This window comes from Lytechinus variegatus, chromosome 4 (genome assembly GCF_018143015.1).
Source record: "Lytechinus variegatus isolate NC3 chromosome 4, Lvar_3.0, whole genome shotgun sequence".
Taxonomy (NCBI): domain Eukaryota; kingdom Metazoa; phylum Echinodermata; class Echinoidea; order Temnopleuroida; family Toxopneustidae; genus Lytechinus; species Lytechinus variegatus.
In genome coordinates, this window is record NC_054743.1 from 30,610,256 (window position 1) to 30,636,413 (window position 26,158).

Below are 26,158 nucleotides of genomic sequence, written 5' to 3' on the forward strand. Positions count from 1 at the left end.
TTCCAGACCCGGTTGTTTCAAAAATTATAATATAAATCCAAAGTCTTTATTCCAGACCCGGTTGTTTAAAAAATGATAATATAAGTCCAAAGTCTTTATTCCAGACCCGATTGTTTCAAAAATGATAATATAAGTCCAAAGTCTTTTCTCCAGACCCGGTTGTTTCAAAAATTATAATATAAATCCAAAGTCTTTTTCCAGACCCGGTTGTTTCAAAAATTATAATATAAATCCAAAGTCTTTATTCCAGACCCGGTTGTTTCAAAAATAATAGTATGAGCCCAAAGTCTTTATTCCAGACCCGGTTGTTTCAAAAATTATAATATAAGTACAAAGTCTTTATTCCAGACCCAGTTGTTTAAAAAATAATCATATGAGCCTAAAGTCTTTATTCCAGACCCGATTGTTTCAAAAATGATAATATAATTACAAAGTCTTTATTCCAGACCCTGTTGTTTCAAAAATTATAATATAAATCCAAAGTCTTTATTTCAGACCCGGTTGTTTCAAAAATAATAATATGAGCCCAAAGTCTTTATTCCAGACCCGGTTGTTTCAAAAATTATAATATAAATCCAAAGTCTTTTTCCAGACCCTGTTGTTTCAAAAATTATAATATAAATCAAAAGTCTTTATTCCAGACCCGTTGTTTAAAAAATAATAATATGAGCCCAAAGTCTTTATTCCAGACCCGGTGTTTCAAAAATTATAATATAAATCCAAAGTCTTTATTCCAGACCCGGTTGTTTCAAAAATTATAATATAAGTACAAAGTCTTTATTCCAGACCCGGTTGTTTAAAAAATAATCATATGAGCCTAAAGTCTTTATTCCAGACCCGATTGTTTAAAAAATGATAATATAATTTCAAAGTCTTTATTCCAGACCAGGTTGTTTCAAAAATTACAATATAAATCCAAAGTCTTTATTTCAGACCCGGTTGTTTAAAAAATAATAATATAAGTCCAAAGTCTTTATTCCAGACCCGATTGTTTCAAAAATGATAATATAAGTCCAAAGTCTTTTCTCCAGACCCGGTTGTTTCAAAAATTATAATATAAATCCAAAGTCTTTTTCCAGACCCGGTTGTTTCAAAAAATATAATATAAATCCAAAGTCTTTATTCCAGACCCGGTTGTTTCAAAAATAATAATATGAGCCAAAAGTCTTTATTCCAGACCCGGTTGTTTAAAAAATGATAATATAAGTCCAAAGTCTTTTCTCCAGACCCGGTTGTTTCAAAAATTATAATATAAATCCAAAGTCTTTTTCCAGACCCGGTTGTTTCAAAAATTATAATATAAATCCAAAGTCTTTATTCCAGACCCGGTTGTTTAAAAAATAATAATATGAGCCCAAAGTCTTTATTCCAGACCCGGTTGTTTCAAAAATTATAATATAAGTACAAAGTCTTTATTCCAGACCCAGTTGTTTAAAAAATAATCATATGAGCCTAAAGTCTTTATTCCAGACCCGATTGTTTCAAAAATGATAATATAATTACAAAGTCTTTATTCCAGACCCTGTTGTTTCAAAAATTATAATATAAATCCAAAGTCTTTATTCCAGACCCGGTTGTTTCAAAAATAATAATATGAGCCAAAAGTCTTTATTCCAGACCCGGTTGTTTCAAAAATGATAATATAAGTCCAAAGTCTTTTCTCCAGACCCGGTTGTTTCAAAAATTATAATATAAATCCAAAGTCTTTTTCCAGACCCGGTTGTTTCAAAAATTATAATATAAATCCAAAGTCTTTATTCCAGACCCGGTTGTTTCAAAAATAATAGTATGAGCCCAAAGTCTTTATTCCAGACCCGGTTGTTTCAAAAATTATAATATAAGTACAAAGTCTTTATTCCAGACCCAGTTGTTTAAAAAATAATCATATGAGCCTAAAGTCTTTATTCCAGACCCGATTGTTTCAAAAATGATAATATAATTACAAAGTCTTTATTCCAGACCCTGTTGTTTCAAAAATTATAATATAAATCCAAAGTCTTTATTCCAGACCCGGTTGTTTAAAAAATAATAATATAAGTCCAAAGTCTTTTCTCCAGACCCGGTTGTTTCAAAAATTATAATATAAATCCAAAGTCTTTTTCCAGACCCGGTTGTTTCAAAAATTATAATATAAATCCAAAGTCTTTATTCCAGACCCGGTTGTTTCAAAAATAATAATATGAGCCCAAAGTCTTTATTCCAGACCCGGTTGTTTCAAAAATTATAATATAAATCCAAAGTCTTTATTCCAGACCCGGTTGTTTCAAAAATAATAATATGAGCCCAAAGTCTTTATTCCAGACCCGATTGTTTCAAAAATTATAATATAAGTACAAAGTCTTTATTCCAGACCCAGTTGTTTAAAAAATAATCATATGAACCTAAAGTCTTTATTCCAGACCCGGTTGTTTCAAAAATAATAGTATGAGCCCCAGGCGCGTATCCAGGATTTCGTAGGGAGGGGGGCCCAAATTCGACCTGATTTTGGCGCCCCTGTGTACTTTTCGAAAAATGGCGGCCCCTCCCTCCCCAGGCAATCATAAGTGCCTTAAATGCATGTTAAATTATCTTATTTCATAGGCACATGAATCAGGGGCGGATCCAGCTTTCGCCAATAAAGGGGCCCAAATTTTTTTTTTCAGCCATATCTTCCCCGATCGGCCGCTCGAAGATTTTTTTTGGGTTTGTTTCTTTGAAGGGGGTAGTCTTACAAGTCACATCTTAGCTTTATTCTTTAAATCAACATAAATGTATAATATCATAATCCTTATTTCATAATGCCTGTGCGAAGCGCGAGCAATTTTTTTTTAAATTGCATGAATTTTTTCCTAAAATTTGAACTTTTTGAAAAAAAGATGTGCCTGCAATAATTACTGCGAACGCGAAGCGCGAGTAGAAATTTGTGATAAACGTTTTGAACTGATCGGAAAGGTAGGCCTACCAGTCCTGTTAAAGACTGCATACAGTTAGCCACGAAAACGTGATATATTTCAACAATCAAATAATGCGAGCGCGAAACGCGAGCTGAAAATTTTTGACATTTCTACATAAAAAATTTTAATTATTTTTTTGTAATCATGAACAGGATAGCTATACAGTATTACTTAACAATTGATGCGAGAGCGAAGTCCGGGCGGAAAAATTCTAGATTTGCGATCTCGAATTCTAGAATGCGAGCGCAAAGCGCGAGCAGAAAATATTTGTATACGTTTTGAACTGATCGAAAGGTGCCTTTTAAGGACTGTTTGCATTTAGCCCTGAAGACATTACATATTTCAACAATCAAATAATGCGAGCGCGAAGCGCGAGCTGAAAATTTTTGACATTTCTACATAAAGAATGGAAAACTTTAATACAATATACTTATTACAGAAAAAAGCAATTCGAATCTGTACTGATTCCCAATATTTATCACACACAAATCCATTATCCCATAAACTAAAGACTCTAACAGTATTTGACATAATACACTTCAAAGTTTACTACTTATGTTTAAGTACGTAAATAACATGCTCCCACCTTCATTTCACAATTTTTATACTCTTAATACATCTATTCATTCATACCCTACCCGTTACACTTCAAATTTCCATTTAATCAACCCCAAACTGCTTATTGCGCAGAGATCCAGACACCATGGTCCAGATATGTGGAACTCTCTACCAGCAGAGTCTGTAAAACAATCTTCGTCTCTTCACTCATTTAAGGCTAACGTTAAATCTATGTTATTATCAGAATATTTGAAGTAAAATTTCTGTGTCGTATCCTTTTTATCGTGAATTTATTCCTCCTTCGATTTAGTCATCACCAATATCTTCATCATGACCACCATCATCTCCATGGCCTTCATTATCATCATCATCATCATCATAATCATCATCAACAACAACAACAACATCATATCACCGTCACCCTCAGCTTTATCATCTTCATCTTCACACTATGATATTGCATGAATTCATGTTTCGTATTTGAAAATATATGCCCATTCTGCTTTATAAATGTATTAATTCAATTAGTATAAGTTTGGGATTGTCATTTTTTCAAGCAATCTGCTTATGATGACAATCCTTCTCCTGCAAATTGTGAATATCATATAGTTAATAATTTTGTCTGGAATTATTTTTTTAGTACTCTTTATTTATGATTCATGCCAAAAATGCTAATATTATGTTTATTATGTTATGAAAAATGTATTATACGAATTTTATGGATGCAGAAGAAAACAATAAATCAAATCAAATCAATTGATGCGAGCGCGAAGTGCGAGCGGAAAAATTCTAGATTTGTTTCCTAAATCATGAAAAAGATGAATAAAATGGAATCTTCCTATATTAATAATGCGAGCGCAAAGTGCGAGCGTAAAAAAAAATCGTGATTTCGACCTTGAACGGGATACTCTATTCATGTTTAAATCATGAAAGGGATGAGAAAGGGGATCTTCCTATATTAATAATTCGAGCACAAAGGGCGAGCGGATTTTTTTATATTGTGATCTAAAACTGGATAAGTGAATGAAAATGCGCGCGCGTGTTTCAGATTTAGACCTATAATCTAGGCATTCTACATAATCTTTTATCATGAAAATAAAAGCGAGCGCGAAGCGAGCTTAAAAATATTTGATATTCCGATCTGATATTTCAAACACTTTATAGGAAACTTGTAAGGTGGATATAAATCGCACTTGATAAAGAGCGGATATGTTTCATTATTACTTTAATTTTGAGACATAGGACCTTGCCATCCTTAGGACATGTTATCATATGAATATGATGACTATATATCTTCCTATTCATCTTGCTAAGCGCGAGATTAAAAAAGGGACAATTTAATTATTAAATTGATATCTTAGTATACATGCATAATGAGGGCGCGGAATCTGATGATATTATGGCCTGAACAATGTACATTCAAGCACCTTTTTATTATGAATAGGATGCATCATTAATTAGTTGATATATTTTTTAACCATAAATGCGAGCGCAAATCGCGAGCCGAAATTTTTGATAAACTGTCATGAAAAGGGGATTTTAGGTAGTTTGTTATACAATCAATATTGAGACATACATAACCCGCCAATCAAAAATGCTAGCATAGCGGCGCTAGCTGATGCGTTTTGATAATCAGACCTGAAAAGGGATATTTTGAAAACTTTATGGAATACATGAAAATAATAGGTACCTGATAAATCAAATTCGCGAACGCACAGCGCAATTGGAAAATGTTAATGGATCCGCCTATGCATGAAGAAGAGGCAAATGAATAATGGATTTATAATGATGTGTTCATGAATAAATGTAATATCACTTATAAAAATAATCAATGCGAGCGGGAAACTCGAGCGATTTGTATTTTAATCATTTGATGCTTTCAATTTCGTTTAATTTCTCATCAGAGTAGGCCCTGCTAGAATTATGTGAGCGGGAGCCAGGCGCGGATCCAGGATTTCTTAGGGGGCCCTAATTTCAAGTCAAGTAATAATCGTGCCGAAATATTGACTCCCATTGCCGAATGGGTAATGTCTAGTTCAGTTAATTCTAACAGAAACCTCTCTTGCATTGTAGGCATTCTTCGTTCCTGTGGGTACTCCCATTTTTTCTACTTTTTGTTTCAGGTTGAAAAATCTTAAGGGGTGACACCCCTGTATCGCCACGTATGAAAACTGGTTGTGCAATAACTAAATTGCATATTCTGCATGAAAGAAAATTAATATTTTATTTTGGGTAAGATATTCTTCAAAGATATAAATTAACATGCTTTTTATTATATAGTTGAGGTAGACTCCGTAGTCAGCACTCAGCATTTACTAATTGGGAGTGCACTGCCTACTTAGATCTGTGTTTGGATTTATTACATAATCGTTTGTTTATTCGCTTGAAATCCATTCAAAACAGTGATTTGTCTTGTCAATCCTAATCAACAAACATTGGCTCTTCCGCTCTTGCAAAAATCATATAAAGTATCAAAAGGTTATGTATCTTATAATCTTGCTCAAATTTTATATACTCCAAATAGATTTTCAAAAGAAACAGAATGCGTGTAAACGGTGTATATAAATAGAAAATAAGATACTAAAGATAAATATACTGTAAAAATATTCTTTATTATCAGTGTCTTTATAATATGAAAACAATGCTCTTAAGTTTGCATCATTTTGGACGATAAGTTCTAATCTCTCTCTTTCATACGATACTAGCGAAACATGAATTCCAAGGTCCCATGTATCTTGTATACATCAACTAGTTCAAGATGTAACAATAAATGTAAATGATAGCAATGCAGTTTAGGCCTGAGTAAATACACAACAAAAAAAGTAAGTCCCCCTAAATCAAATTGCTGAAACTTTTGAACAGAATTATTTTGAGATATGATATTTCGTAGTGTGGTCTTTCTACACTCATTAAACAACTCCTGGTGAAAAATGAGATTGATCGGTTGTGTCATGCATGAGTGATTAAAGATTGAATTGAAAATGACTATTTTTGAAAGTCACAAGAATCGATTTTCAGATTGTGCATATGCAAAGTTGGGCAAAAATTGTTTTTAGGTGAATTTCATGGTGTTATGCTGTTTTACTATCCATTTAGCCACTCCACACACAATTTTGATATTGTATGTTCATGGTTGAGTGAGCACAGTGTATTGCAGGGGCCGCGGGGGGGGGGTTGCTGGGGGCTTCAGCCCCTCACTTTTTTCCAAAAGCATGTACACAAATGTAAAAATGATCATACGATTGTGATTTTCTGGATGGTCAGCCCCCTTCCCACTTTCAAAACCGTTCCGCGGCCCCTGTATTGTGACGTATCATCATAGGGGTTTATGGTAGTATCCTCTAAAACTTGTTAGATCATGTTAAAATTTGGAAATGTTGATGTCTACCCCGATTATAGGCCCCTCCCCCATTTCGAAATTCTGGATCCACCACTGACAGACTGATTTGTCCATAAATTAAACTGATCATGAGAAATTGTTAGGGAAGTATGCATTTATGCAGTATAAAGAGTATTCATACCTAAGTTTTCGAATGTGCTCGCTCAACCATGAAAATATTTCAAGTTCGGAACGTGTGTAGTGATAGAAATCATGGATGGTAAGACAACAGCAATTAAAGTCACATTTGAAACCGAATTTTCCCCCAATATTCACTTTATTACCCTTTAAAATGAGTCTTTGACATTGAAAATACAAATTTTCCCACTTTGATGCGTGCTCGCTCATCCATGAATATACAAATCGATTTCATTTTTGCACAGAAAGACTGCCCATAGGTTGATAAACATTACTGCCAAGTGACATTGCTAAAGACAGCCGTGAAAAAAGTTCCACCATATTGAATAAGGGCTTACTTATTCTTAAATATATGCACCTTTAATGTACACAAGTCTATGAGAGAGGAAGTCAAAATTTTAACAAATATGAAATGAGGGTTTGTGTCATGGACGGTTTTTGTTACTTCTGCCAACAAATATTTCATGAAACTTCGCACATGGCTTCAAGGTAACACTATCTAAAAGCCGCGCACACCAAAAGAATCATTCGATACGGCACAGAGTGGGGCTAAGGCCTAGAACTTTCTTCTCATTTGCATAATTTTCGAATATTGTGTGCTCACTGATGCATTAAACATCGGGATTTTCATAAGAATCAAATCAAATGAACTATGCAAGGAGGTTTGTGAAAGATATACAGAGTTACAAATTGCATTTTTCTAATAACGTAAAAACGAGCTGATCACATTCCACATGTTCATTCAAGCGTGAATGTGTAATTAAACGCCTTTGAATCATTGAAGCATGTTAATTGGTCATGAACATAACGAAAAAGTTGAGAAAAGATAATTTTCAGTTACCAAAATGAAACAATACATGCCTATGATATTTATAAAATCGTATTTTTGTTTTCAATAAATATTCATTGAACCGTGAAACGATGGTTATTGTTGAAGATGCTCTCCCCCAAAATAACTGTCATCATATTCTATCATTTTTATTGATAGAAATGTGTACAAAATTCAATTATAGTAATTTTGGACTTGTGTTTATTCAACCGTAAAATTTAGTCAAAAAGTTGTATCATCTTTTAGAAAGTACCTTTTACAAGCCTTCTGACCATTTTTCATGATGAGAATGTGGAATTAGCTCCAATAAAATGGAATCAAAGTAATGATATTTGGCTTGTGACTTTTGAAAAGTGACATTTTTGCCTTCTGACGGTGCTCACTAAAGCATGACGTAAAATACGTCCATAACATTTACTCAGAGGAAAGCTTATAAAATTACTTACACGCTCATGTAAAAATATATTAAAAACTCGCATTGGTTCGGAAATTATTGATGTTTGTTTAAGGGGGACTTACTTTTTTGTTGTTTATAGTTTCAGTGGAATTCGTTAAAAAATAATAAAACGTGATTTCCCACTGTAGGTTGGAAACGAAAAGGTGTCGTATCATGAACTGTATATAGCTGTCTTTTACGCATTACTACATGAAACAACAATATAGGAACGATAAAAACCATACAGTTATTTCAGTTATTTGAGTATTTGACGATTCGTCAAAAAATAAAACACGCATCCGAAACTTTCACCTTTACAATGAATGTTTCATTTATTCTTTTACATATTGCACACCAAGAAATAAGGTTCAAAATTGAACCCCGAAAGGTTGATGCAAAATCAGCACCCTATGGGTTAAAAATTTGAACCCCTGATTTGGGGTTCAAAAATTGAACCCTGCGGTTGGGGTTCATTTTTGCACCCTGCGGGTTCAAAACTGCACCCCTAAATTTCATATTGAAACCCTAGGGGTGCAGTTTTGAACCCGCAGGGTGCAAAAATGAACCCCAACCGCAGGTTCAATTTTTTAACCCCAAATCAGGGGTTCAATTTTTGAACCCATAGGGTGCTGATTTTGCATCAGCCTTTGGGTTCAATTCTAAACCTTTATTTCTTAGTGTGTGCAAGTAAACTTCAAAATTTCTGTAAATAATATCTATCAATATATCCATCAGTGTTGTAGACAAGGCTCAAACCTCCAAGGCCAAGGCTTTAATACCCAAGACCAAGGCTTCAATCCCCAAGGCCAAGGCATGGAACCTTAAGGCCTAAAAACCTCAAGGCCAAGGCATTTAAAAACTTTCAATATATGGAACAATGAGCCAACAACAGTACGGCGCGGCGCCCCTTTATGTAAGTCGATCATCAATTTGCCCTCCCCCCCCCCGTTCGAAAATCAATTCGGCCCCCAGTTCGTACATCATTTTGGCATCCCTTCGAACTCATTTACCTTCCCTAGTTCGAATATCATTTCGCCCCCCCCCCCCCCTAGCTCGAGTATCAATTTTGCGCCCCCCCCCTAGTTTGAACATCGATTCGGCGCCCCCTAGTTTGAGTATCAATTTGGCGCCCCCACTTCGAACATCATTTCGGCGGCGCCCTCCTAGTTCGAATATCAGTTCGGCGCCCCTACATGTAGGTCGATCATCAATGTGCCCCCCCCCCCCCCGTTCGAACATTAATTCGCGCGCCTAGTTCGAACATCATTTTGACATCCCTTCGAACTCAATTTACCTTCCCTAGTTCGAATATCATTTCGCCCCCCCTAGCTCGAGTATCAATTTTGCGCCCCCCCCCCCCCTAGTTCGAACATCAATTCGGCGTTCCCTAGTTTGAGTATCAATTTGGCGCCCCCACTTCGAACATCATTTCGGCGTCCCCCTAGTTCGAACATCAATTCGGTGCCCCCCTAGTTTGAGTATCAATGGCGCCCCCTAGCTCGAGTATCAATTTTGCGCCCCCCCCCCCCCTAGTTCGAACATCAATTCGGCGTTCCCTAGTTTGAGTATCTCAATTTGGCGCCCCCACTTCGAACATCATTTCGGCGTCCCCCTAGTTCGAACATCAATTCGGTGCCCCCCTAGTTAGTATCAATTGGCGCCCCCCCTAAGCTCGAACATCGATTCGGCCCCCCTCCCCAGTTCGAGAATTATTTTTGCGCCCCCAGTTCGAACATTATTTTAACATCCCTTCGAACTTTATTTCGGCGCCCTCCTAGTTCGAATATCAATTCGGCGCCCCACATATAGGTCGATCATCACTTCGCCCCCCCCCCCCCTCCTCCTCGTTCAAACATCAATTTGGCCCCCAGTTCGAACATCATTTTGGCCGCATCCCTTCGAACATCATTTCGGCGCCCTCCTCGTTCGAATATCGATTCGGCGCCCCTACATGTAGGTCCAACATCAATTTGGCGCCCTTAGTTTGAATACCATTTCGCCACCCCCCCCCACCCCCCTAGCTCGAGTATCAATTTGGCTCCCCCTACATCAACTTGGCGCCCCTACGTCGAACATCAATTCGGCCCCCCCCCTAGTTCGAGTATCAATTTGGCGTCCCCCTTCGAACATCATTTCGGCGCCCCTAGTTCGAATATCAATTCGGCGCGCCCCTAAATATAGGTCGATCATCAATGCGGCCCCCCCCCCCCCGTTCGAACATAAATTAGGCCCCCAGTTCGAACATCATTTTGGCATCGAATATCATCCCCCCCCCCTAGCTCGAGTATCAATTTTGCCCCCCCCCACCATCAATTCACATTCGCGACCCCCTATTTGAGTTTGGTCCTATTGGCGCCCCCCCGAACATTCGATTCGGCGCCCCCCCCCCAGTTCGAGTATTATTTTGCGCCCCCAGTTCGAACATTATTTAACATCCCTTCGAACTTTATTTCGGCGCCATCCTAGTTCGAATATCAATTCGGCGCCCCTACATGTAGGTCTAATATCAATTTGGCGCCCCTTGTTCGAATATCAATTCGGCGCCCCTACATGTAGGTCCAACATCAATTTGGCGCCCTTAGTTCGAATACCATTTCGCCACCCCCCCCCCCCTCGAGTATCAATTTGGCGCCCCCTACATCAACTTGGCGCCCCTACGTCGAACATCAATTCGGCCCCCTCCCTAGTTCGAGTATCAATTTGGCGTCCCCACTTCGAACATCATTTCGGCGCCCTCCTAGTTCGAATATCAATTCGGCGCCCCTAAATATAGGTCGATCATCACTTCGGCCCCCCCCCCCCCCCCGTTCGAACATCAATTTGGCCCCCAGTTCGAACATCATTTTGGCATCCATTCGAACATCATTTTGACGCCCTTCTAGTTCGAATATCGATTCGGCGCCCCTACATGTAGGTCCAACATCAATTTGGCGCCCCTAGTTCGAATACCATTTCGCCATCCCCCCCCCTAGCTCGAGTATCAATCTGGTGCCCCTAGTTCCAACATCAATTTGGCGCCCCAACGTCGAACATCAATTCGCCCCCCCCCCCCCGTTCAAACATCAATTCTGCCCCCCAGTTCGAACAGCATTTTGACATTTCTTCGAACATTATTTCAGCGCCCTTTTGGTTCGAACATCATTTTCTTTCCCCCTTCCTCTCCCCTTTTCTTCTCTTCTTTCCCCCCTTTCTCTCTTTCTTTTTTCATCCTCTTTTCTTCCCTCTTCCTCTTTCTTCATTTTCCCTTTCCTCCTTTTCCCCTCTTCCTCTCTCTCCCCCCCCCCCCCCCCCCTCTCCTCTTTTTTTTCTCCCCCTCCCCTCCCTTTTCTTTCTCTTCCTTCCCCTCTTCCTCTTTCTTTCCCCTCTTCTTTTCCCTTTTCTTCTTTTCTTTCCCCTCTCTTTTTTTTCTTTCCTCCCTCTTCCCCTTTCTCCTTTTCTTTCCCTCTTCCTCTTTTTTCTTCCCCCTCCCCCCTCCCTTTCTTCTCTTTCTTTCCCCTTTTCTTCTCTTCCTTTCCCCTTTTCTTCTCTTCCTTTCCCCCTTTTTTCCCCTTCTCTCTCTTTTCCTCTTTTTTCTTCCCTCTTCCTCTCTTTCCTTTTTTCTCCTTTTCCTTTTCCCCTCTTCCTCTCTCTTCCCCCTCTTCCTCTTTTTTCTTCTCCCCTCCCCTCCCTTTTTCTTCTCTTCCTTCCCCCTCTTCCTCTTTTTCTCTTTTTTTTCCCCCTCTTCTCCTTTTTTTTTCCCTTCTTCTTTTCCCTCTCTTTTTTCTTCTCTTCTTTCCTCCCTCTCCCTTTCTTTTCTTCTCTTCCTCCTTTTCTTTCCTCTTTTTCCTCTCTCTTTTTTTTTCTCCTTTTCCTTTCCCTTTCTTTTTCCTTCTCTTTCTTTCCCCTTTTTCTCTCCTTCCCTTCCTTCCCCCTCTTTCCTTTTTCTTCTTTTCTTCCCCCTTTCCTCTCTCTTTTTTTCCCTCTTCCTCCTTCCCCTCTTCCTCTCTCTTTTCCCATCTTCTTTTCCCCTCTCCTCTCTCTCCTTTCCTCTTTTCTTTTCCCCCTTTTCCTCTCTTTTTTTTCTTCCCTTCTTCCTTTCTTCTTTTTCTTCTTTTCTTTCCCCTCTTCCCCTCTTTTCTCTTTCTTCCTTCCTCTCTCTTTTTTAGCCGAAGGGGGGGGGGGGCCGAGCCCCCTCGGCCCCCCCCCATGGATCCGCGCCTGATGAGCCCAAAGTCTTTATTCCAGACCCGGTTGTTTCAAAAATTATAATATAAGTACAAAGTCTTTTTCCAGACCCAGTTGTTTAAAAAATAATCATATGAGCCTAAAGTCTTTATTCCAGACCCGGTTATTAAAAAAAAATCATATGAGCCTAAAGTCTTTATTCCAGACCCGATTGTTTCAAAAATTATAATATAAGTACAAAGTCTTTTCTCCAGACCCGGTTGTTTCAAAATTATGATATAAATCCGAAGTCTTTGTCCAGACCCGGTTGTTTAAAAAATAATCATATGAGCCTAAAGTCTTTATTCCAGACCCGGTCAGGGTGACCAGACGTCCCGTATTTCCCGGATTGTCCCGTATTTTGCTCCTTTGTCCCGGCGTCCCGACAAACCCTCCCCGGGACGCCTAATTGTCCCGTATTCAGAATTTTGAAAAAAGTACATTCAAAAGTGACAAATTTTCATTTAATTATAAATAACCAACAGATGACAAAGCAGAGACAAAAATTAAATTGATAACTGTAAACTTTTGCAAGTAATGCGGTGTTTTTCTTGCTTGTGTAACCCAATACATTGCAAACGAACTGGCATTCTGCCTATGTGTGTGTGGCAGGCTACTAGCTAGGCATGTATGATCAGAGCAAATTCACAATGGTGCAAACAATCTCATATAATAAACAGTTTTTTCCACAAAAAAAATCACAAAGTCGGCAGGAAATTCTTATAATTATTCTCAGATTAATGATTTGGAGATGTATAATCGGTGCAAGAAGTTATTGACTTTTCATAGATCTATTTTTCAGCTTTCGTTTTGAGTCTTGGTGTGTACGATGCCGCGATGTTTCATCTAATTTTTAAGTTTGACAATATGTTTCACTTTGAAATTTTATTCATTTCTAAAACATTTTACTTTTTGAAACTTAACACCAAATAACATTATGATTTTTATTAGATGATTAATTTTTTGGTTTACTTGAAGTTTGAACTTTTTTCCTTTTTCTTTCTTTTCTACCTTATCCTTCCTGCATGCCCTTTTCGTTCCATCTATCTTTATTTCCTATCTTTCTTTCCTGACCATTTTTTTCTCTCTGTTCATTTTCTTTCTTTACTTCTTTCTCTTACTTGCCTTCTTAATCAAATTTCCCTTTTTTATTTCATTCTTTCCTTAAATTACCTTGACTTTTTTTCCTCTCCTGTTTCTTTTTTGTTCTTTCTCTCCTTCCCTTATTTTCTCTTTTTTCGTTCTCTCCTCCCTTCATTCTTCCCTCCCTCTTTTTCTTCCTTTCTTTATTTTATCTTTTCCTTGTATTTTTTTCCATTTTTCTTTCTTTCCCTTCCTTCCTTCCTCCCTTCCCGTTTTCTTTCTTTCTTTAAAAGAATGAAGGAAACATATTTCTTTCCTTCATTCTTTCTTTCCTCCTCATTTTTGTTACCTTTTCCCTTTAATTCTCTCCTTTATTTTGTCTTTCATAAATTTATTCATCTTCCCTGCCTTTCCTTTTCTTTCTTTGTTTCTATATTCATTTCGAAGAATGACGGAAGCCTTAAGTTTCTCTGTTATGCTTTCTTTACTCCTTCTTCTCTCTAACTTTCTGTTACTTTATATTTTTCCTTAATTTTCTTTCCTTCTCAATTCATCTCTTTTCTTTCTCTTCTTCATTCTTTCGTTCACCCTCCCTTCCAATTCTTTATATTTTTCACAAGTCTAACACTGCGCGTGGGCTTCTTTGTTGATATTTATTTGTCAATTGTCCCGTATTACATTTTGTAAAATCTGGTCACCCTGGACACGGTTGTTTCAAAAATTATAATATAAATCCAAAGTCATTCCAGACCCGGTTGTTTAAAAAATAATAATATAAGTCCAAAGTCTTTTCTCCAGACCCGGTTGTTTCAAAAATTATAATATAAATCCAAAGTCTTTATTCCAGACCCGGTTGTTTAAAAAAAATTATAAATAAATCCAAAGTCTTTATTCCAGACCCGTTGTTTCAAAAATAATAATATGAGCCCAAAGTCTTTATTCCAGACCCGGTTGTTTCAAAAATTATAATATAAGTACAAAGTCTTTTCACCAGACCCGGTTGTTTCAAAAATTATAATATAAATCCAAAGTCTTTTTCCAGACCCGGTTGTTTAAAAAAATAATCATATGAGCCTAAGTCTTTATTCCATACCCGATTGTTTCAAATATTATGATATAAGTCCAAACTAAGATACGATAATGATGTTCCGGTGGAATAAAAATGAGAATCGAGCCTAGTCTTCTCTCCAGACCCAGTTAATTAAAACTGGTGGAATCAAAGTCTTTGTTGTTGTTTTAAATTATACTGAACGTATTGTGAATATACGCGCTATGAGTAAATTGAGAATCAAGCATAGTCTTTTCTCCAGACCCGGTTATTTAAAACTAAAAACTAAAACCCTATAGTAATGCCTTCATATAGCACAAAAGTCCAGTCTTTTTCCAGACGCAGTAGTTTCAAAAATTATAATGTAAGTCCAAAGTCTTTTTTCCAGACCCAGTTATTTCAAAAATTATAATATAAGTCCAAACTAAGATACCATAATGATATTCCAGTGGAAAAAAAAGAAAATCGAGCTTAGCCTTTTCTCCAAACCTGTTATTCAAAAATTGTAAATAACAATACAACAACAACAAAAACCGTATAAAGACCCCATAATCTTATTAATGCTGGATAACATGGACATATAGCGTAGTCTTTCAGCCAGACCCAGTCATTTGTTTTTCAAAATAAGGCTTAGAGTAAAAATATAAATAACTCCAAATCTAATACCAAGCAATCCTTGAACCTAAGAACATGTTTTTAAAAAGAGGTTTAGAATGTTGTCTTTATTCCAGACCTAATCATTACAAAAATTACGGAAAAAAATCTTCTAACATAAGACCCTATCATATTCTCTTGGAATAACATGAGTTGTAAAACGTACTCTTTCCTCCAGACCAGGTTATCTAAGAAATGAATTAAAAAAGAAAATCAAATCTAAAACCAATTTTTAAAATTTATACCCAGTAAAAAATATGTCTGTACCCCACACCCAGATTCTTTTGTATAATAATACTAAGACCCCTACAAAACATTGTAATTATGCATTTGCAAAGAAAACGTCAATTTTCCAGACTTGGTTATAATTTAAAGATAAAATTGTCTAAAAGAAATACCCAATAATCTAACTACTGTGGAATAACATGGAGATCGATTATAGACTTTCCTCCAGACACAATTATTTCAAGAATAAAAAAACAATTAACCCAACCCCCAACAACGAATCTAAGAACCAACAATCCTTAAATTAAGACCAAGTACAAAAGCACATGTTTAGAGCGTTGTCTCTATTCCAGACCCAGTCATTTACAAATTAATTCAAACCATCTTAAAAACATATGAATTTGTCGTATTCTTATTCCTGTTGAATAACATTATTACTATGCTTAGACCTTCGTCTAGACCCAGCTATTTATTAGATAAACAAATATTGAAAAAAAAATCAAAGCTAAGACCAATCTTTAAAATTAAACCCAGTTAAAATGATTGGGTTTAGAGAGTTGTCTTTACCCCACATCCAGTTCTCTTAAAATACAAATTAAGCAAAAGATTAATCTAAAAACTTAGACACCAGCATCTCCCAAACTATAAAACCCTTTGATAAGGCATACCGTAAGTTGGTATACAACTTGTTTTTGTTTGATGGAAGTGAAATAAATAAAATTGAATTCAATTCAATTGAATACCACAAAACGTCAAATTAATAAAAGGTGTAAATATTCAGATCTGAATGGTACGCGCCTTAAAAACCCAAAATAACAACAACAACAACGTTATTCTACATCAATGATATTGTGGCGTCTTTGTTAATATTGTTTGTCTGTTTTTATCGTTTCTAATAATTTCCTATTTTGAAATAACTGCATGGGTCTAGAGCAAAGACTACACCATATTTAAAGACTGGGCGTTGTGGCGTGCGCCTGTAATCAAAGCTATGTGGGGAAGTTACAAATTGATGCAGAGGTTCGAGCCCTGGTCACGTCTTTCGGATGGTGACGTTAAAGGTCGGTCCCAGACGTAAATAATCATATCTGATTGAGACACGTCTGACAAAACTCAAACACACACACACCACACACGTTTGCCCCCTGGAAAGATTAAACCTGAAGATGTTGATGGACCTGAATCCACCGACGGGACAGCCTAACTCCGTAACTCTGATACGGGTGTGGGAGGGGCTCTTCTTTCTTTGCCTGACTCTCTTTCAGTCATTTCAAATCAGTTTTTTCCTATCTTATCACTTCTTGATCACATAAATCCCCTCTCTCTCTCTCTTTACTTAACGGGTCAATATAACCCCAGAAAATATATCTTAGGCCACTGAGATTATTGGAATTGTAACTAATAAAAAAATGCTGAATATATTACAAATGGTGCTTGGTACACTGAAAATTTAAAGTACCGAAGAACTTGTTAAAACTTTATCCCCTCTTGCTAGAATGATTTTCTTTTATATAATATCTCATAGATCGTCGATCAACAACCTTATCGTTTACGGGAAGTAATCCCCATATTGTGTGCTGATATCTTATTCCTCAGTTTTTTTTATATGTATTTAAAGGTTTTGTGTTTTTTTTTCATAAAAAAGGAATGAATATACAAGAAATAATAATAATAAACAAGTGGAATGCCTCTGACCGTCTCACCTGCATCACGCGATTCAACATAGCAGCAGTGCTGACTTTGAAAACTACTATAACTCGCACAAGATGTTAAGTGATACTTGGTTACTCTTATTTCCACGTTTTATGAACTAGACCAATACACTTACAGAGATAGGATGGTAATTCAACAAATACCCCCAATGTGGCTAAAATTCATTGACCTCACATGACCTTTGACCTTGATCATGTGACCTGAAACTTGCACAGGATATTCAGTGATACTTTATTACTCTTATGTCCAAGTTTCAAAAGTCAGATCAATAAACTTGCAAAGTTATGATGGTAATTCAACAGATACCCCTATTATGGCCAAAGTTCATTGACCTTGGACCTTGGTCATGTGACCTAAAATGCACACAGGATGTTCAGTGATACTTGATTACTCTTATGTCCAAGTTTTATGAACTAGACCAACATACTTTCGAAGTTATGATGGTAATTCAACAAAAAACCCAATTGGGCCAAAGTTCATTGACCTTTAATGACCTTTGACCTTGACCATGTAACCTGAAACTTGCCCAGGATGTTCAGTGATACTTGATTACTATTATGTCCAAGTTTCATGAATCAGATCCAAAAACTTTTGAAGTTTTGATTGTAATTCAAAAGATACCCCCAATCGGCCAAAGTTCATTGACCCTAAATGACCTTTGACCTTGTTCATGTGACGTAAAACTCATGCAGGATGTTTGTTGATACTTGATTAACCTTATTCCAAGTTTAATGAACTAGGTCTATATATTTCTTAAGTTATGATGATATTTCAAAATCTTAACCTCAGGTTAAGATTTTGATGTTGATTCCCCAACATGGTCTAAGTTCATTGACCCTAAATGACCTTTGATCTTGGGATCTTGGTCATGTGACGTGAAACTCTAATAGGATGTTAAGTAGTGCTTGATTAACCTTATGGCCAATTTCATGAACTAGGTCTATATACTTTCTAAGTTATGATGTCATTTCAAAAACTTAACCTTAGGTTAAGATTTGATGTTGACGCCGCCGTCGCCGTCGGAAAAGCAGCGCCTATAGTCTCACTCTGCTATGCAGGTGAGACAAAAAGAAGTAATAAAAATAATACTAAATAAAATTGTTACCCTACTTCTCATACAGTGGGTGGCAAAAATAGTCAATCATGACTTATTGCCAAATAAAAACATGGAATGGTTATCCCCTCTTGTTAGAATGTTTTCTTTTATATAATATATCATAGATCGTCAATCAACAACTTTATCGTTTTCGGGAAGTAATCCCCCTATTTGTTTACTGATATCTTATTTCTCAGTTTTTTTTTCATATGTATTTTAATGTTTTGTTATTTAGGTTTTTTCAAAGAAAAAAGGAAGGAATATACAAGAAATTATTTTTTTTAAAGGACAAGTCCACCCCAACAAAAACTTGTTATGAATAAAAAGAGAAAAATTCAACAAGCATAACACTGAAAATTTCTTCAAAATCGGATGTAAAATAAGAAAGTTATGGCATTTTAATGTTTCGCTTCATTTCACAAAACAGTTATATGCACATCTCGGTCGGTATGCAAATGAGGAACTGATGACATCACTCACTATTTCTTTTGTATTTTCTTAAATGAAATATGAAATATTTTTATTTTCTCGTCATTGTCATGTGAAATGAAGTTTCATTCCTCCCTGCAACACGTGGAAATTTATTATTTTAACATTTGTGCTTTAGGCAAGGAGGTCCTAATCGTCAAATTCGTAAAAATTGAAATAATGTATAATTCAAACAATGAAAACCAAAAGAAAGAGTGAGTGAGTGACATCATCGACTCTCTCATTTGGATGTAGCTGGCTCGTTCATATAACTATTTTGTTAAAAATAAACAAAACTTTGAAATGTCATAACTTTCTTATTTTACATCCGATTTTGATGAAATTTTCAGCATTGTGCTTGTCTGATTTTTCTCTATTGATTCAAATCAACATTTTTCTGAAGAGGACTTGACCTTTAATGGTTGCAGGGTCTTTGTTTTGTTGTTGTTGTGTTTTTAATGACTTTTATAACTGGGTCTGACAGAAAGACTACGCTACATTTTCATGTTATTCAACATAAATAGGATCGTGGGTCTTTGTTTTTTTTATAATTATTATAATTTTTGAAATAAATGGGTCTGGAAAAAAGACTTTGGACTTATATTATAATTTTTTAATTAACCGGGTCTGGAAAAAAGATTTTGCACTTTTGTGCCATATAAACACATTACTATAAAGTTTCAGCTTTAAGTTACCGGGTCTGGAGCAAAGACTATGCTCGATTTTCAATTTACCATTAGCGTCTGGAGAAAAGATTTTGGATTCATATCATGGTTTTTTTAAACAACAGGGTCTGGAAAAAGACTTTGGACTTACATTATTTTTTTTAAACACCCGGGTCTGGAAAAAAGATTTTGGATTCATATCATGGTTTTTTAAACAACAGGGTCTGGAAAAAGACTTTGGACTTACATTATTTTTTTTTTAAACACCCGGTCTGGAAAAAAGATTTTGGATTCATATCATGGTTTTTAAACAACAGGGTCTGGAAAAAGACTTTGGACTTACATTATTTTTTCTAAACACCCGGGTCTGGAAAAAAGATTTTGGATTCATATCATGATTTTTGAAACAACAGGGTCTGGAAAAAGACTTTGGACTTGCATTATTATTTTTTAAACAACCGGGTCTGGAATAAAGACTTTGGACTTATATTATCATTTTTGAAACAATTGGGTCTAGAATAAAGACTGTTGGATCATATGATTATTTTTTAAACAACCGGTCTGAAATAAAGACTTTGGACTTATATTATTATTTTCTAAACAACCGGTCTCGAATAAAGACTTTTGATTTTTATTATAATTTTTTTAAACACAGGGTCTGGAAAAAGACTTTGGATTTATATTATAATTTTTTAAACAACCGGGTCTGGAATAAAGACTTTGGACTCATATTATTATTTTTGAAACAATTGGGTCTGGAATAAAGACTTTAGGCTCATATGATTATTTTTTAAACAACCGGGTCTGGAATAAAGACTTTGTACTTATATTATAATTTTTGAAACAACCGGGTCTGGAAAAAGACTTTGGGCTCATATTTTTTTTTTTAACAACCGGTCTGGAATAAAGACTTTGGATTTATATTATAATTTTTTAAACAACAGGGTCTGGAAAAAGACTTTGGATTTATATTATAATTTTTTAAACACCGGGTCTGGAATAAAGACTTTTGGCTCATATTATTATTTTTGAAACAACCGGGTCTGGAATAAAGACTTTTGGCTCATATTATTTTTTTTTAAACAACTGGGTCTGGAATAAAGACTTGGATTTATATTATAATTTTTTAAACTACAGGGTCTGGAAAAAGACTTTGGATTTATATTATAATTTTTGAAACAATCGGGTCTGGAGAAAAGACTTTTGGATCATATGATTATTTTTTAAACAACCGGGTCTGGAATAAAGACTTTGGACTTATATTATTATTTTCTAAACAACCGGGTCTGGAATAAAGACTTTTGGCTCATATTATTTTTTTTTTAAACAACCGGGTCTGCAATAAAGACTTTGGGCTCATATTATTATTTTTGAAACAATCGGGTCTGGAATAAAGACTTTAGGCTCATATGATTATTTTTTAAACAACCGGGTCTGGAATAAAGACTTTTGGATCATATGATTGTTTTTTAAACAACCGGGTCTGGAATAAAGACTTTGGACTTATATTATTATTTTCTAAACAACCGGGTCTGGAATAAAGACTTTTGATTTATATTATAATTTTTGAAACAACAGGGTCTGGAAAAAGACTTTGGATTCATATTATAATTTTTGAAACAACCGGGTCTGGAATAAAGACTTTGGGCTCATATTATTATTTTTTAAACAACCGGGTCTGGAATAAAGACTTTGGGCTCATATTATTATTTTCGAAACAACCGGGTCTGGAATAAAGACTTTGGATTTATATTATAATTTTTTAAACAACCGGGTCTGGAATAAAGACTTTGGGCTCATATTATTATTTTTGAAACAACCGGGTCTGGAATAAAGACTTTGGATTTATATTATAATTTTTTAAAAAACCGGGTTTGGAATAAAGACTTTGGACTTATATTATAATTTGTTAATTAACCGGGTCAGGAAATGAGACTTTGCACGTTTGTGCTAAATAAACGCATTACTATACGATTTTAGCTTAGAACGGATTTGCCAAAAATCCCTTCAAATTTATTACATTTGTGGGTAAAGTCATTATTACATTTGTGGGCGATCAAAAATTATTACATTTGTGGGTAAAGTGCATTATTACATTTGTGGGTGAAATTATTACATTTGTGGGTAAAGTGTTATTACATTTGTGGGCGTTATTACATTTGTGGGTAAAGTGTTATTACATTTGTGGGCGTTATTACATTTGTGGGCGATTATTACATTTGTGGGTGTAACAGCCCCCCCCCTATAGTTGGTTCAAAACCACATTTTTGAAAGCTGAATAAAAAATGAACCAATCTTTTGTCTATCAATATTTTATCCAGGAGATCTATTACATATCATTAGGTTTCAGTCACTTGATCATCGTCCTAATATCCCCAGCCTGTTAAAAAGTACACATTTCCCTAGTCATAAGTGGTTATTGGATATTCAATGACGTAGATTAATTTAGGTTATTAGCACAAGAAAAACCTTTCTAAGTATCTAATAATACGCGAACTTCTTCTGAGGCCCATTTACTTGCAATCACTTATATTCAATCAATAATTAAAAAAATTACTTTGAGAAAAAAGGAGAAAACTTGAGTTAAGCTGATAATCAATGAATATGAATATTCATGAATCATGGTAATATAATTGGATATCATGTATAGGCCTATATAAGAGTAAGTGATAGGGAGAAAACTATAAATTACCTACTTACGGTTACACCGTAGTTTCCCCGTAAAAAACACGTCATTTTTTTAGTAAATGAGTAACGGGCACAGTGAATTTTGTTTTAGTTTTTTGTGCTGATCGCTCTACGCATCAAATCATATTAAAGAACACTGCCTGCTGAGCGCACCGAAAAAAAATACAATTTAGAATGTTTGATATTTCTATCAGGTTTAATTTTTCTTAAAGTGCTTTTTCATGTTTTTTTTTCTTTTGCTTTGCATATTTTTTAAAGTTTTCTAAATTATTGGGCCATACGATATTGTTTGCCCCCATATTTTTATGGGGTGATCGTACCCTAGTACCACTGCTGTCTAAAATAATCCATTCTTAATTGCCACGATCACACCTTTCCCAAGTCCCTATTTAACTCTAACTTTTCTTTAGCTGTTTTCGCTTAAAAATCATGATGATGTCACAATGTTCCCGCGCGCGCATTCATTTTTCCCCTGAAAATTTTGCGCGATTTTTTCGTTTACAGCGCATTTGATTGGATTAAATAGATGCAGAGTGGGAGGAGCTGAAGATAACACGAAATGAGATAACACCCAGATAACACGGCTTTCAGAAAAACGATTTGGGGGTATGTTATTGGCGAGTTAAGTCAGAGAGATAATACGATATTCAACACCAAAGTTAACACGACTTTCAGAATACCGCGCCTGGGGAAAAGACTTATATGAATGTAGAAAGCCAATAAAGTCAACTTTTAAATGACACCAAAAAATGAAAGTATGAAAATAAGGCCTTGGCAGGAAATAGCCTGAATAATTTTAATCTTTTTTTTTGGGGGGGATTCCAAAGTTGAGGATTTCCGATGAATAATTAATTATAGTCTGGTCTGTTAGCGTCAAAAATGCCCTACTTGTGGACGCGGTGGACAAAAGCATGATTTTTTTCTTCAGACCTTTGTTTATGTATAAGAATTAAGAATGGGGTATGCTCCAAAAAATCTGGCTGCAGGAACAGTGAAAAAATGGGTGAAAATGTCAGAATTTATGAGTTCAGATTTGTCTGATATATAGACTAGCGCTAGTGCAAAACTCAATAGCAGTGCATTATTTTGCATTGGATTAGTTCTTGAATTCAGACCCTTTTTGAACAGATCTTCTGTTTGTCCTCGCATCTCAATGCACCAAATATTTAAAGCAGATGCTAAACAAGCCGAAGGGTGACGGTGGAGGGGGTTGAATGTTAGTGGAAATTGTGTTGCCATGGTAACAGTGTATCATTGCAAAAATAAGGTAAAAATCTTGCAGTTGGAACTACTTCCTCTGTTTTCATCCTATTCTCATGAAATTTGGCACACACATTGATCTTGAGGTGAAGATGTCCAAGACTTATATTTGTGTGTCTTTCAGAAATCTTGTTGCCATGGTAACAACATATTATCTGGTGAAAATGGGGAAAAAACCTTACAATTCAAACTGTTTCATCAGTTTTCAATCAATTTTCATGAAATTTGGCACACACATTGGTATTGAAGTAAAAATGTACAAGGCACTTTTTGTGTGTGTTTCCAAAATTGTGTTGCCATGGGAACAACATATTATATGGCAAAATTTAGGTAAAAACCTTGCAATTTGAACTACTTCATCAGTTTGTTTTGGGTTTTTTTTTTGAACAAATTCTCATGAAATGATTATGGCTCACACATTGGCCTTGAGGTAAAGATGTGCAAGAACCTTTTGTCAGAGAGTCCATTGCCTTGGTAACCACATTTAGCCAGAAATATGGGGAAAACTCATTGTGGATCAGCCTACTTCTCAGTTTTCAGCCTGTGCTCATAAAACTTGACACAAATATTCATTTTGGGTATAGATTCATATTCAGTATTAAAAGGGATTCAAGCCTTGGTCATAATGTTGTGTGCATGAAAAAGGAGAAAAATAAGAATGGTGAAAGTTTTAAAGAAATCGGACAAGCAAAATAAAGACATGGCTGCTTTAAAATTAAGATCCCTAAGGGTACTAGTATGTAGAATTCAAATTGGCAACTGGGTAAGTAAATTATGACAAGGGGAGGCCGCAAGGACAACTTTTCCAGAAGACTAGTACTTAGTTATCAGGATTTTAGGTTTTCTCCTAAATCCCTATTCCATTGGGGCCGTAATATAAACCCGCTATACACGTTTTATGTCCTCATGAAAGAAAGATATAATTTAAAGTAAAACTTTTGAAAAAAATTTTTAGTTATTAATTATTCCAGTACACGGAAGAGTGGTCTTTGCCTTCTAACATCACTATGACATCACATATGCGGTCAATTTGAAGTCTTCATGGGTATAGTGATTACCAATGTTTATAACTTTAAAATGTTCACAACTTTGTTATGGTTTGTCCGATATTGTTCAAACTTTGACCTATAAACTTGTCTGATTTTTCATTTTCCTCTAAACAAGTGTTTATTTGGGTTTGATTCCACTCCATATAATAGCGCAGGGTATTAATTACCTTCAATAATATTTATAGGCTTTTTTGGGGGGCGGAGAAGGTCCTTAAAAACTGACAACATAAAAATATGGAAGGTTAAAGGCCATGACCATGAGGAACTTAAACACTCTAAAAAAACACCCCTTACATTTTTTATTTGGGGGGGCTTTAGAAATTGCCACATAAAGAGTAAAAGGAAATTATAACGACTAGGAACTTCCCACCCCCCCCCCAAAAAAAAGGGGGATCATATTAATTAAGCCTCAAAAATTCTGCTTTGCAAAAAAAAAAATTTTCCGGTGTCCAATTAATCAATGTTTTATTTGAAGCATGAAGCAGGGGCTGTCACAGAAACATACTGAGAAAAATTAAATGAAAGAAAATATAAGGCTAAAATCTTTTGTGCACATAGGTATATTTTTGATATGGTATGTTACTGAGTCATGGATTTGCAAGTGAATTTCTAAAACAAGTGCAGAGATTTTGGTATATATTTATATTTCTATAATTAGTTGCATGATTAAAGGTACACTTTAAAATATGTCAGAAAAAATATACTAAGAGAGAGACAGGATACAGAAGGAGATGGCATGGTGAAGCTCAAAATCAAGAGTGATGTCATTGTGAAAGTTAAAAAGAAAGAGTAGGAACGGAATATGAATATGAATAAAAGACTGAGTAGGAGAATATAAATAAACAATGGTTAATTGAGTACTGTTAACATTTTTTTATTAAATCAGAATGCATTAACTTCAAATGAATGGTCTGAAGTGCAAAGGACTCTTCTTACCTTTGAAGGGGGGGGGTGCATTTTCTGCTAAAAAGTATATCAGCCCCCTATTTATTCGGGGGGGGTTAAGTTCCTAGTCATAATCCTTTAATTGTAATTTTTACGAGGTCATTTTCTAAAGACCCCCCCCCCCAAAAAAAAGAGTAATGTCTAGCTTTAAAAATGGTTTGAGCATGGGGAAGTAGAACTAAAAGTGGTATGGGGAGGGTGCACATCTTGGGGAGGTGGAACTAAGGTTTGGAAAATCAGCTGTTGAAAGTAGAAGGGGTACACATTTTGTTTTGCTTGCCAGTGTTGGAACTCCTCTGCTTCAGCGGAAGGTTTCATATTCACCCAGTGTACCTCCAGCCTATATGCCCTAAAGGGGATGCGTTTTTTTTAAGAGTGTTTATCATTTTTATGTTTCTAATGGCCACTGCCTTTAACCTTCTTTGATGTCAGATTTAAAGGACTAATCCTGCCCCTTCCCCCCAAACCCAGAAATATTAATGAAGGTGATTAATACCCCCACATTTTAATGCAGAGAAGACATTTAGAATTTAATATGAATCTTTACCCTAAGATGAATATTTCTTCCAATTTTTATGAGCACTGACTAAAAACAGGGGAAGAAGTTTGATCCACAATAAGTTTTCCTACATTTCTGGCTATCATATGTGGCTACCCTGGTAATGCACTCTCTGACAAATGCAAAAAAAAAGGTTCTTGCACATCTTTACCCCAAGGCCAATGTGTGAGCCAAATTTTACGAGAATTGGTTCAAAACTGATGAAGTAGTTCAAATTGCAAGTTTTTTA